The sequence below is a fragment of the Grammomys surdaster genome, unplaced genomic scaffold (genome assembly GCF_004785775.1).
Source record: "Grammomys surdaster isolate TR1022 unplaced genomic scaffold, NIH_TR_1.0 126029, whole genome shotgun sequence".
Taxonomy (NCBI): Eukaryota; Metazoa; Chordata; class Mammalia; order Rodentia; family Muridae; genus Grammomys; species Grammomys surdaster.
In genome coordinates this window covers 2002086-2017083 of record NW_021620842.1, presented here as the reverse complement: position 1 = coordinate 2017083, position 14998 = coordinate 2002086, and the positions used below count along the sequence as shown (strand labels likewise).

Below are 14998 nucleotides of genomic sequence, written 5' to 3'. Positions count from 1 at the left end.
CTCTCTCTCTCTCTCTCTCTCTCTCTCTCTCTCTCTCTCTCTCTCTCCCCTCTCTCCTCTCTCTTTCTCCCTCCCTCTCTCTTTCTCTCTCTCTCTCCTCTCTTTCTCCTTCCCCCTCTCTCCCAACAAAACAAAATATCCAAACAAAAGGAAAAAAGGCCAAAACAACAACAGCTCAAGCCCTATGGCCTTGTGGTTGATAGGCTTATTGACACTCTGTTAGAGAAAACTCATTTTGCATCTGCCATCAGCTAGCAATTGCATATAGTTTCTTGATTAGTGATAGGAATTTGCACCCACTTCCTGTTTTCATGTTAGGATTTTTATTTCTCTGGCTTGAACATGTGCAGATATCGTGTGTGTTGCCACAGTCCTGTTACTTCATAAAACTGTTGTGTGCAGAAGACACTATTGCCTTGCAGTCACCCACTGCCTCTGGCTCCACATAAATCCCTGAACCTCGAGGAGAGGGGTATGATAAGGGCGTCCAATATAGGGCCAAATGCTCCACAGAATCACTCTCTGTGCATTGTTCAGTTGTGGGTCTTTGTGTTATTACTGCAAGAAACATTTCTGATGAGGAAATAGCATCTCTGATCTATGGGTATAGAAATACATGACCTATCTAGTTGTAGGTTCTTAGCCACATTAGCAGTTTGAGGTGTGAGTTCCATCTCATGGAGCGGTCCTTAAATCTAATCAACAGGTCACTCTCTAACATTTCTACTATGATTGCACCAGTATATCTTGCAAACAGGTTGCTGTTATAGGTCACAGGGTTAAGACTACATTCTCTAAACAAAACTTGTGGATGTTGCATACATATTCCTCTGGATTTAAATATTTATGCTGACAATGCTAATTGTTTCCTTGACAATAACTCCTCCTTCCTGTGTCTTTAAAAATGGTTCCACTTTCATTCTTGTCCAGTTAGGCAGAGTTGCTCAAACCTCTAATCTCAACAGCAAGAATGTTGAGGCAGGAGTATTGCCATGGGTTCAAAGACAGTTTTGGCTGCAGAGCAAGACCTAATTACATAATATGAATAATGACAATAATGATAGTTACATCAAATAAAACTTACCTTGTGTTTCCATTTCCAGGAAACCCTTGGTCTATCTGAGCTCATTTAAAGATTTCTTTGTGTCAAGCTCCTGGACTCTGAAATACATGTATATTGCTTTTATAGCAGCCATGTTATTCATTTCCTCTACCTTTTGGGCTTTATTTTATGTATTGCCATTTCTTTTCATTGTAACACCATACATTAGTTATTCAGTAGCAGAAGCAGGACATATCAGGGGTCTTATGGCATCCACAGGTAAGAAGCAGACTACAATGAATACTTCTGTTTTAGCTTGTTATCTTTTTATGCAGTCCTGGACTCTGCCTATAGAATGGTGTAGTCTACATTTTCAGTGCATCTTTCCTCTTAAATTAATCTAATATAGAAAACTCCATCACAGACATCCTCAGAAGCTTGTCTCCTCAGTAATTCTATATACTGTCAACTTGGCAACCATTAAGCATCATAAATCTATACATGGTCCATTTGACATCCAAGCACACCAATTTAAGCCATAACCTTCAACTCTTTGTCCCCATAGGCTTATGGCCACCTAACAATGCAAAATAAATTCAGTTCAGCTTCAAAAGTCCCCCTAGTCTTTAACAATTCTAAAGAATAATACTTAAAAGTCCAAAATCAGAGTATCTTCTGTGACTCCAAACAATTTCCTTACTATGAGCTATTTTTTTTTAAAAAGTTACATAATTGCAATATACAATGGCACAGAGGGAACAGTTACATTCTAAAAGGGAAGACAGGGTACTAGGAGACTCCCTACCCTCCAACACACCCCATTCAGCAAGAATTCTCCTTCAGATTCTATATTAGGCATAAACCATACCCAAATACCTGTTTCACAGAGAGATCCTTTACTAAGTGGAAAAGAAAAATTTAAAGTGTCTACATTCTGACTCCGGCATAAAAACAGCACCAACTGTCCTTACAGGTGTCATTTTTAAAAGAGAAAAAGGAGAAGGCTGTGTTAGAATGGGCTGGGATGCAATGGTATATTTTTGATTGGCTATGCTAATTAGGTGAAGTAAATGGTGTTTTTGATAGTTGGACTTCAAACTTCTGATAGTTGGACCTTGCTAATCAGCCTCAGGAGGAAGAAGTGACCAAAGAAATGGAATAGACCTTGGTAACTAGCTTGAGGAATATAATCTGATGACTTTTAGCAAGGAAGAGGAAGGAATGGGGAAGAAGGGCAAAGCCTGACACAGCCATGCTGCCAGAGCCCCGTCATAGGAATCATAGCAAAAAAATGTAATTGAGCCAAAGCAAAACTGAAACTCCATAAGGTAAATACCTTACTTTCTTAGCTTTCTAGCTTTCTGAGAAATCATTCTTCATTTTCTACTCCTGTAGCTGTGTCTAGCACCTGAGCTTAGAGTGGAATCATCTATGCTCCAAACATCTGTCTATCTTTGCTACCCGTAGCATGCTAAGCCTCTCTATTGAGCTGGCTGTAAGCCATGTCTGCAGAGTTTCTTCAGTGAAAATCCCATGAACTTTGGTATCTGTTACAGCTACAAAATTCTCTGCAATTTAGGCTTCACCTTCACAGCTTCATGCAATGGCCTTCAAGGGCCGCCTTAGGGCAACCCTGCCATACAGTGAGTGCATGGTCTCAGACTCCAGGACCCCTTCAGTCCTACATCATTCATGCCAGTAGAATGTGGATGACACTCGTATGTTATAGGACTAGCTCTGGATAAAGCCTGGCTCTCTAGGGCCATAGTTGTATTTGCTTCTGTGCATCAACACAGAAAAGTATTTCCCTAGGTGGCTGCTTTGAACAGGGAAGTATTTCAGATTTTAGTTTCAGTTTAGGGTTTTTTACAAATGGACCATTCTTGGGTGAGGCCTTTCCCTCAGGAATCCTTTTCCACAGTGTAGATCACAAGCTTTCTCTTTAGTGATGCTGAATTCATCAATAAGACAGATGCTTTGTCATCTGCACTCCTTTTAAACTACTGTTCATAAAACTTTCCTTGCCAAGCTTCACATATTTCTTAGCTTTCTGCTAAAATTTGCTCTTTTACTGTAGACTAGGGTGAAAATGGTAAGCAATTAAAAAGACATTATCAAACTATGAGTCTTTTACCTTTAAATTCTTCAGTTAAGTGCTCAAGGAACATGCTTTAAGTCAGAAGACACCCAGATTCTTTACCAGAATATCACATAAATAGCTCCTAGTTCAGTTCCTGATAGAATCTGTTTCCTTGGGAAACTCTGAGATGGACATCCACTATCAGTGTTTCTCTTGGCAGTCTAGTCTTCTAAACTTTCACTAGAATAACCATAAGCTCTATGCACAGTATTCAAGGACTTTTTAGTCCAGTTCCAAATTCTTCCACATTCAACTCAAAAGCTATTTCCAAAGCCCCTAAGAATTTGGTCAGCTTTATCATAGCAACATCCTGGAGAGATGCAGCACACTGACAGAACAAAGTTTGGATACCACCAAAGTTTAATTTAGTGAACCATTGAGGTTTATTCTGGTTATTTATAGAAATATGGGTGAACAGTTACACAGAGAGAATCCTTATCCTGTATAGAAGCATCACCTGTCATTAAAAAATGCTGTTGGTCCATTAACTCAAGAAATAGAAAGGTGGAAGTTCCAATATAGAGAGATGAATTCTGGGTAAATAAATACTCAAGTCTGGGAGATTTGTTCCAGACACAGAAGACCATCCTGTGAAACTGAGGACCAAGTAACCACTCAAATGGCAGAACTTAGAATGAAATAAATGGGTAATTTAGACATGAGCTAGTTGGAGAGCAGACCTAAACATTTTTTCATATGTAATTAAATCTCAGAGTTATATTTCGAGGAGCTTATGCAAAAAGTGGGAAAGCTGTAAGTTGCAGCATTACTTACAGGAACACAAAGTCTCAAAGACAGTTGTATCAATAAAGCCCACTCCAGCACTAGTGACAGCTATTAAGTTGGGAACCTGAAACAGATTGCACAGCAATCACCTAGTTGAAGAGTGTCCCTCCCAGATGGCTTAGTTGCCTATGCCTATTCCTGGAGACTTGACTTTACAGCTTGACTTTTCTGTCTCTTAATATTTACTCTTGGGAGGGAAGTTCCTAGGAAATCTAGTTAGTTTCAGGTATTTCCTGAAGTCGATTTGAGTTGTTCACTCTTTATCCTAAGGAGCTTCCCTTCCCTGAACATTGCAATGTTTCTATTTCAGAGGAAACTGCCATACAGCATTGCAACAATGGAATGCAAAATCAGTTTAAGGAAGGAAAGATTTATTATGGTCTACAAGTCCAAAGAATATAACCTATCAGGGTAAAGAAAGCATAGCAGTAACAACATGAGGTGGCTGTTCAGACTGCATTTGTGGTCATAAAGCAAAGACAGATAAATGTTTGTGCTTGGTTCCCCACTCCCTTTTTCATTCAGTCCAGAAGTGAGATTTCAGCCTGTGGAATGGTAGCATCTCCATTTAAAATGAATCCTCCCACTCAATTAATTTAATCTAGATAATACCTCACAGACATGGCCGGAGTCTTGTCCCTTCTGGAATCTAGATAGTGTCAAGTTTGCAATATTAACATCATACTCCGCATTTCAGATTTTTTTTCTAAAGATGGATTAAATTATTGTTAATCACTGGATTGTTTTAGACATGGAAATTGTAGAGGGGTCTGCCGGGCACACTCCTTCTGAGAAAATGCCATCAAACATAAATCTCAATGCTGACTTTCTGAAGGAGTCTTCCTCCTTGAATGGTGCACTGAATGTGGCCACACTCAAAGGCATTGATGCTTCCTGAATGGTAGAGTGGGTATGGTCACACTCACAGAACTCTCTAGAGTCTAAGACCTACATAGCCCCATCCACAAATGTAACTAGTAAATTATGAGAGTCATTCTAACCAGACGTTCTCATCTCAGCAATCTGATCCCTAACTCAATGTAGTGAAGTGTAGTCTGAAGCCTAATACACCAGTGGGCTTTATCATTATTGCAATAAACTTTATCATAAGCAGTAAATTTCATGAGCTTTCTTGTTGATTCTAAAGATTGATTTTTCCATGTAATGTAAAAAAATTACTATCTTGGAAATATCTTTACAGGTTTACATGTTAGCTAATTAAACTGAATCTTCGGAAGCTCATCCTTGTGCAGTTAGACAGTTATGGGTGTGTTTTGAAGACAGATTTGTTAATGTTTCTGTACTACTTAGGCTAAAGTGTATTCTTAAAGATTGTTCAGTCAACTTCATTCATGATTATGATCCAGTATTTCTTACATCTTTTTTGACCTGCCCATCTTTTACCCCAGCCTTTTCGTTAGTCATCAAGAAACACAGATATTAAAAATGTCATATATAAACATTTTATTTCCACTAATGTTAACCTACTGCAGACCAGCTATATGAGCTTTAGTTTTTTTGTTTGTTTGTTTCCTAGTAACAGAACCAGTACACAGTCATTTTAAACAGTAACCATTTATTTGTGCATAAGTTCTTTGTCACCCATTTGGGCAGAGTTCAGCTGGTTGGTTTTAGTATTTGTTTTCTCTAATCACTTACCAAGCTTCTGTAACATGGAGAGGGGGTGGTGGGTGATTGCTATCCTGTGCTTTTGAAAGACTGGCACTGGCTATTTCACATGGTGGCAACATTCCAAGACAGTAAGTCTCATGCACAGATGCACTTTAAAGGTCAGCCTATGTCATTATTGGTGCTGTTCCATAAACCAGAACAAGTCATGTAAGAACACCTAAGTCAATGTAAAATGTCACCCCACTATGTCATAGATACAGAGGTATGTGCTTCTCTGTAGACCATTACCAGACAACAGCTCACATCAAGGACACTGTAACAAGCAGTAATATACACCCTCCATCTTGTCAAGCTGGCTTTCAGATCATTACACTGCCACAGCTGAACAGTCATTATCAAACACTTGTTTTTCTGATATCCTCCCCAATCTTGTGGGAATGTTGATCCTCTTGTCAATTTGGAACTACCTGGAAACAGTTTTTGACATTTGTCTTAATTCAAAAAAAGGAAAATGATACCAGAATCTAATAGATAGGCTAGATATGCTATAATGCTCAGATTAAACATCATAAATGTATCTTGTGAGGATATCAAGAGTACAAAGGTTTAAAAGGCATCCTACCTCAAAGCATATTCCATTGTGTTCTAATTATCGAGAGCCAAGGGAATACTCTGGATGGGCGTCAAAAGTCCTCAGCAACCTAATGTGTTGTACAAATGCAAATATTTCTCCCCTTAGCCACATTTATCATGTAAGTAAATTAACAGCTCTTTGTTAAGAGGATAAAAATGTAAGCATAAATCTGGCATTTTCTTTGTCTCATCTAATGACACTACCAGTGTCAGTGAAATAAGATCTGGTTCCCACAGTTTCATTGCAATCTGTCACTTACAAGTTCAAGGCTTATCGTCCTCCTCTCTCATATCATGTAACAGGCTGCAGGAACCTTTGGGACATCACCAGCAGTGCTCTGTGGGGAAAGCCAAGAAAGACACAGAAGTTCTCCTTTTACTGTATTGTAAATGAAAACAGTGAGCCAGGAATTGGAGATAACACAGGAGCCTTTGACAGCCAGTCACCACTGTGGTTTCTAGGGACAGCCTGCTCCCTGGCTGTTTGAGAAGATTGGAGATCAGATATAAACGTGGAACAAGATTCGTAAAGATTTCCTTGGGGAGGAAGGGTTTTGCGATCTGAAATGCTGCAAACAAAAATTTAGGAAACAGTTCTACTAAATCCTTTCTGTGATGAGATAAAACTATTAATATCCCTCATTGTATATAATTACAAAAGCCTTGAGTTTCAGGTTTGATGTGATATTAATTTAAATAAATTGCTACGGAATAAATGTTCTTAAAAGTATATTTTGTGAAGCTTCATGTTAGTAAAAAGTAGGGACTCAAAATAAATGATTCATTGTTGTACATTAGCCTGCTTTCCCATAGCAGTAACACCACCCTGGCAACCTGCTTTTTACCTGAGAAGTGGGAAAAGCATTTAATGGAAATGCATTGTAATCCACAGTGTCGGGTTTCCATCAGGCACAAGAGCCTTCTTCACACAATAACTTAATTCTGCACTTACTCTGCTTTAGAGAGATCCAATAGGCCAATTAAGATGAAACTAAATATCCCACAAGTGCCACACCACTGAGGGACTATTCAGTAAGTCTAAGAATACTCAGAAATAGATGTATATCACTGCATGGGCATTACTTCTCAAGAATATAGACTCATGAATTGCAATTCCCAGGAAATGAAAGGAAAAATGTTGAAGATATATACAAAGGAAAGTATTATGAAATATATACATATATTTATGTATATTTATATATATTTAAAATACATATTTTATTTTATATATATTAAATTTGTGTATTTAAAATATATATTATATATTATATATTAAATACACATATGTAAAAACATATATATATATATATATATAATGAGAAAATAATTTGACGCTAATATACCCCTTATTGAAAATGATCAAATGTGGATATTGTACAACATTTACTTCTGGTCTAGTTTTCAAAGAAAACATCAGAAATCTTCCCTTTTGATGGTTTTTGTTTCTGTAATTAATATACAACATTGTAAGTGTGTTAGCAATTACCAACCATGGCTATGGGGTGGTGAGATGGCTCAGCAGGTAAAAGCTCTTGTGCTGCAAATCTGACAGTGTTCGATCCTCAGATCCCACAGTGGAAGAAAAAAAAAAACTGAACTAAGTCCTGAAAGTTGTTCTCTGCCCCACCACACACACTTGTGTCCTATGGCCTAATGCACTAAATTTTTTTAAAAAAATGATGTAGATTTTTATTAAAAAACATTTTACATCTCAGCCAAGCAGTCATCCTTAGAACTGAAGGCAGAGTGGTGGTTTCAAACATTTGATGCCATTTTGTGATGGTATTCCAGAGTTCATTTTTCATGTTTCCCTGTGAGCAAAGGTGCAGCTTAGGCATATTGGTCTTCTTAGTTGAGTCAGAAGTTTATATTACATTATGAATCATGGAACAGAAAAAGAGAGAGAGAGAGAGAGAGAGAGAGAGAGAGAGAGAGAGAGAGAGAGAGAGAGAGAGAGAGAGAGAAACTGAATAAAGTGTACAGGGACCTCATTTCACCTCTGTGATTTCACTCGATTATGGAAAATTCAGTAACCCTGCTGCCTTAGAAGAGTGGAGGTATTATGTTAGAAGAAAGGCATGTAACTCAGACCCAAGTGGCATATGGTAACAGTCTGACAGTTACAAGTGTAACTTCACTCCTACAACTGCAGCAGACCAGCAAACTAAATGTGTTAGGAAGAGGATGAAGATGCAGGAAAACAATTACATGCACACTAACAACATGGTTTTGAATATTTCTGGCCCTGGGTATTTTGATTTAATTTTTGTGGTTAAATTTTTGCTGAATGATCTGAAACACATCTTGGTATTATTGATTATTTTTGGAAATTGATTGGGGGAGTTGATATGTTCTTACATAACTTTGGTAATTAACTTTGGTAATTAATGATCTGGATGTTCCATTTTATTCATTAAATATGTGCGTGTGTGTGTGTGTATTTGTGTGTGTGTATTTTTAGTGTATCTGCATTTTTATCTGTGTGTCTCATATATAATGTCTTTTAACAGTAACTAAGACACGTGGCAAAGATTAATTCAGTCATTTATTTCCCATTCCCTTAATTGGGCTGCCTTGTCTGGCCTCAGTGGTTGTGGGGGGCAGGGGGAGACAGAAGAAAAGCAGGGCACTTCAGATAAGGAAGCATGTGAGCTGAATGCAGATCTTCACCACTCCTTCCTTCAGCTTCTCCAAAACTAATCACCAGCCTTGTAGCAGAATATCTGCTGAGGTCTGCCTTTCCCAGACATTCCCCCATCAATCTCTATATATCACACAAATACTTATCTGTTAAGCTCATTGTTTTATTACAGCACCAATAACAGACACAATCAGGAACCAGCAGACCACTCCACCACAGAAGCAGGTAGGATAACTGTAGATCTTCGCCTCTTCCTCCTTTCCTCCAAGTCCAGTCCTACAGTCCCTTCCCCAGCCTGCTGTGCTACTTCTCACTCTGTGCCTCCATTCCCACAGGAATAAGCAGATCCTGGAGAAACACTCTGTTATCCTCTTTCCTGTGGAAAGGAGGACTCTTTGGGTCCTCCTTTCTTTGAGTCTCTATTCCTGTTTCAGCTCTCCAAAATACAGAATCACATTTTACTTGTAACTCTCAGTAGCCACCACACCTATTAGAATCCCAGAAGATTTCCTCCAAGACAATACACAGTCACCACACTCTACTAAAAACAATAGAGAACGACAAAAAACAAGTAAAAAATATCCACTCAACAAAGAAAAAACCACATATTGCCTCCTAGAATTATAATTTTTTTCAACCCAGATATCTAGAGGCCAGCATATAAAAAAAATCAAAAACAGGACAATATATATCTGGACATATGTGTCAGGACAATCTGTTGCTAGAGCTCAGCAACCCTACTACAATAATCCCTAAATATTCCAACATAGCTGAAGCTCAAGAAAAAGACTGGAAAATAATCTTTATGAATATGATAGCAGTGTTTAAAAAGAAAATGAATAAATATCCCTTGAGTCAATAACATAAAAAACTATGGAAGAAAATAGTTCAAGACCTAAAAGTAGAAATGGAGTCAATAAAAGAAAAAAAAAAGTGAGGGAAATCTGGAAATTAAAAATTTAGGAAATTAGACATAAGTGCATTGCTTTTGATAATGCATATTCCATGACAGGTAAGGAAGGCATTCTTGTCAAAAATGACCTAAGACAGGCTCAATCTTGTTAATAAAATAAAAATGGGGGAGAGGTGGAAAGCCTTCAGAGCTGCTTGGCAAGAATCTGACATAGGCCAAGGACAAGGAAGTAGGCTTCAGGCAGGAATATGACATTAGGCCAGAACAAAGAAGTAATTTCAGGCAGGAATCTAAATTTTGGGCTAGAAAAAGGAAGTAGGCTTCAGACATGAAAATAATTTTTAGGTAGGACAGGGAAGTTGGCTCAGATATTTTGGTTATCCTGATAAGCCCTTAGAAACATTGATCACAGGAGTGATCATGGGACTCTGTTTATTGTCGTGCATGTTCTTTGACTATTTGTGTTTATTGTCTTGGTTGTTCCATCTATTGTATTGCTAGTCCCTCAACCTAGAACTGACCTGAGTACTTGCATGTAATTCAAATGGCATAAAAGCAAAAAGGAGGGAGAATTCATGTGGAGGTAAGAGTGAAAGCAGGTGTGAGTGGGAGCAACAGAAGGAGTCATGACTGCCAAAGTGTTTAAGTCCATCGTAAAGTTCGGCCTGGTGTTAGCAGTTGCAGGAGGTGTGATGAACTCTGCTTTATATAATGTGGATGCTGGACACAGAGCTGTCATCTTCGACTGATTCCGTGGTATACAGAACATTGTGGTAGGAGAAGGGACTCATTTTCTCATCCCTTGGGTACAGAAACCAATTATCTTTGACTACCGCTCTCGACCACAGAATGTCCTGGTCATCACTGGTAGCAAAGACTTGCAGAACGTCAACATCGCACTGCGCATCCTCTTCCAGCCGGTGGCCAGCCAGCAACCTTGTATCTACACTAGCATTGGCAAGGACTATGAGAGGGTGCTGCCATCTATCACCACAGAGATCTTCAAGTCCGTGGTGGCTCAGTTCACCTCACAGAGCGAGCAGCAACATTTGGCCTCATCCTGACACATCTGACCTTCGGGAAGGAGTTCACAGAGGCAGTAGAAGCCAAGCAGGTGGCTCAGCAGGAAGCAGAGAGAGCCAGATTTATGGTGGAAAAGGCTGAGCAGCAGAAGAAGGCAGCCATCATCTCTGCTGAGGGTGACTCCAAGGCAGCTGAGCTGATCGCCAACTCTCTGGCCACCGCAGGTGATGGCCTGATTGAGCTGCGGAAGCTGGAAGCTGCTGAGGACATTGCGTACCAGCTCTCCCGCTCTCGGAACATCACCTACTTGCCGGCAGGCCAGTCCGTGCTTCTCCAGCTTCCCCAGTGAGGCCAACCGGGCTGCGGCCTCCATCATTCTGAATGATGTCTTCCTTCTGCCCCACCCCAGAAATCAGTGTGAAATTTAATGATTGGCTTAAAGTGAAAGAAATAAAGGTGAAACCACTTCAAAAAAAAAAAAAGCAAAAAGGAGGAAGGGGAATGGAAGAGGGGATTCTAGGGAGGGGAAATAGGAAAAAAGGATGACATCTGAAATGTAAACAAATAAAATATCCAACTAAAAAAAAATTTAGGGAATCAAATAGAAAGCTCTAAGAAAAACCTCACCAACAAAATACAAGAGATTGAAAAGAGACTCTCAGGTACTGAAGACATAATAAAAGAAATGGATACCTTGGGCAAAGAAAATATTAAATATGAAAAAACCCTGGCATAAAACATTCAGGAAATCTGAGACACTAGAAAAAGACCAAATCTGGTAGTAATAGGAATAGAGGAAAGAGAAGAAACACAACTCAAAGGCACAGAAAATATTTGCAACAAGATGGTAGTTGACTTACCTCAAGCTATACCACACTTGGCACATAGCCAAAAGACACTTTGTCTTACCATAGAGACACTTGTTAAGCCATGTTCATTGCTGCTGTATTCATAATAACCAGAAACTGGGGAAAAAAAACTAGATGTTCCTCAATAGAAGAATAGAAAAAAAAAGTGATACATTTACACAATCGAATATTACTCAGCCCTTAAAAATAAATAAATAAAATCAAGAAATTTATAGGCAAATGGATATAGTTAGACAAAATCATTATGAATAAGGTATCTCAGACTCAGAAAGAAAAATAAGGTATATATTTGTTTATAATGTGGATATTAACTGTTAAGTGAGTGATAACCAACCTACAACCTATAGAACCACAGGTGTTAAGCGGAGAGTATGGAACTAGAGAGAAGAAATAGATGAAGAAATAAAATATCTATAGATGGATGGATAGGGCTGGAATGAGAGGATCATCTGGGGATGGGGAAGAGATATAGGAATAAGGGGGAAAACATGGAGAGAGACAGCTTAAATTAAGGACCATCTGAAGGATATATGGAAACCTAATACAGCAAAAGTTTCTTAAAATATTTTCATATATGAAGTTCCTCTAAATGAAATCACCAGGTAATGGAGGAGACAAGACCTACTAGATATCTCTTGATACCCATTGATTTGGTAACATTTTATTGAGTTGTTGGCCAAGGGCTCCTATAGAAATTCCCAAATAGTACATCTGTTGCCAAGAGGATACATTGTTCTCCACAAACTGACAACAATGTCCCATTGCTGAAGACAACACCTACACAATCCTAAACATGGAGGAATGAAGCTGGCGGCTACTAGAGCCTTCTCCTCTAGGTTCTAGTGTCTTTCGTACATGAAGCTACTCTGCATGTTACCAAAAGAAGAACAAAAACAGCAACACAAACACAAGCTCTTGGATCCACAATGGTGTCTTGCCTGCAAGATATGCTAATGTAATGGTGGCACGAATGGAGTAATCATTCAGTATCTGATGTGATGTAAGTCTCAGTCTCCAAGGTAGAGCCCATATCTGACACAGCTTTTGTGACCAATAACCTGACACGTAGCCCAGGGACCTAAGAGAAACCCTGTCTCGAAAAACCAAAAAAAAAAAAAAAAAACCCAAACAAACAAAAAAACAAATACTATTGTTCTAAAATAAACCAAACAAAAAAAAGGAACAATACAATGACTCCTAAGGATGAAGTGTTTTACTCATATATCAGGGAAGGCTTCTTCCTAAAGCATATGGGAAAACATACAGAGACCCAGAGCCAGATATTATGGAGAGAGAGAGAGAGAGAGAGAGAGAGAGAGAGAGCACTTGGAATACTCGAATACTCAGCTGTAAACTGTATGTCTCCATCATATCCCTCATAGCACCTCCACGCACGTCCTCTCCCCAACATTCACTCTCTAGTAATCTCTCTTCAAAAGAGAGCAAGCCTCCAAGAGACAACAATAAAACAATATCCAATAAGGCAAGGAAAACACTCTAAGACCGAGGCTAGATAAGGCAACCCAACAGGAGGAGAGGAGTCCCAAGAACAGGCAAATGAGACAAAGACATGCCGACTCCCAGTTAGGAGTTCCCCCAAATACCAAACTAACAGCTACAACATATTCACAGAGGACCTGGTCTAGAACCCTGTAGGCCCCAGGTTTGCCACTTCAGTCATTGTGAGCCCATATGCACTTTGCTTAGTTGATTCAGTGGGCCCTGCTCTCCTGGTGTTCACCATCCACTCTGATGCCTACAATGTTTCTGGCCCCTCTTCCAAGCTCTTAGGGAACCGACATGATGGAGACATCCAATTTAACCTAGGTGGGAGAAAAAGATTAGAGGGGACATGGGGCATAGATCTTTAAGGCTACTTGCTGAATCAGGATGTTGGGTTCCTGGGGCAAGTTCAATCTTTGTCATCAGGATATCTCCAACCATCAATCCAGCAAACAGCAAAAGCAATCAGCAAACTACAACACAACAAACATCAAAAGCAGCATCAGGAGCCAGCAGGGCAGTAGGAGCAGGGGTAAAGCAGCTGCTACAGTCTCTCAGGTCTCTGGTATTTTACACTTTCTCAAAAATCCCTAGAAATCCAAATGTAAACTATTTTCAGTTGGCAAAATCATGCCCCTGCGAGAACACAAAACAAACCATAGTTAGCTGCTGTGGACACTCTAAAGCAGCCATATATCCTACACCTGGAATTAAAACAAAAACATATTTGTGTGACATAACTGGGTTTTTAGAGAAATCAAAATGCTCACAATAGTCATGTTGATGGCTTGCTGTGAATTCAGCCCTTTCTCTAACTAAGAACCTGTCTTTCAAATATGATATGTATTCATTTAGAGGTGGATATTAGCCCTTAAGTAAATGATAATCATGCTATATTTCTTAGACCCGGAGAGGTTAGGTAAAGTAGAGGGTTCTAGGTGGAACACACAGATCTCCAAGGGATGAGGAAATAGAATAGACTGAATGGTCTGAGGATAGGAGTGGCAGAGCTCAGTTGTGGGAGTGGGGTGGAGGGAGAAAGTATGGAGAGTGATGGCTAGAAGTGGGGACATTTGGAGAGCAGTATGGGAACCTAGGCCAATGGAAACTTCCTGAAATCTGTGAGGATGACTCTAGTGAGGACTCCTAGTAATGGAGGATATGAAGTGTGAACTGGCCATGTCATGTAGCCATGGATGGCTCCTAGTAGAGGGACTGGGGTTCATTCAGTAAAGCTGCTGGTTGAGGGGTCCCATGCAGATCCCCAAACAACCTAGGCTGATGTTAGGACAGAGGATCACTCTCTAAAAACTGACAATGAGAACTCATTGCTAAAGACAGAATCTACACATCCCATTGAATGTAGAAATGTTGTGTTGTTGCTTGCATGGAGCCTTTACCCCTCTGTTTTAGGTGCTTTGGTGCAGAAATCTTTACTCTGCAGGCTATTAAAAGAGAAATGTGGACACCAACTCAGCCACAAAATCTTAGACCTATAATCTGTCTTGCCTACAAGATGTGTTGGGATAGTAATAAAGCAGAAATTGTAGCAGTAGTCAAGTAATGTCTGACTTAACTGGAGGCCCACTCCACAAGAAGGAGCCCAGGCCCAACACTGCTTGGATGTCCAGGAACCAGCGATTGCATAGATCAGAGGCCAAGTGTAGAACCAAACATCACTGGTAAAAATAAAAAAAGGGGGGGGGGGAGAAAGAAAGAAAGAAAGAAAGAAAGAAAGAAAGAAAGAAGGAAGGAAGGAAGGAAGGAAGGAAGGAAGGAAGGAAGGAAGGAAGGAAGGAAGGAAGGAAAGAAAGAG

General features: G+C 39.5%; 1 pseudogene; it reads left to right on the top strand.

Moving 5' to 3' along the window:
* The first annotated feature begins 10413 nt into the window (after positions 1–10413).
* On the top strand, positions 10414–11159 carry LOC114610138 (annotated as a pseudogene).
* The last annotated feature ends 3839 nt before the right edge of the window (positions 11160–14998 follow it).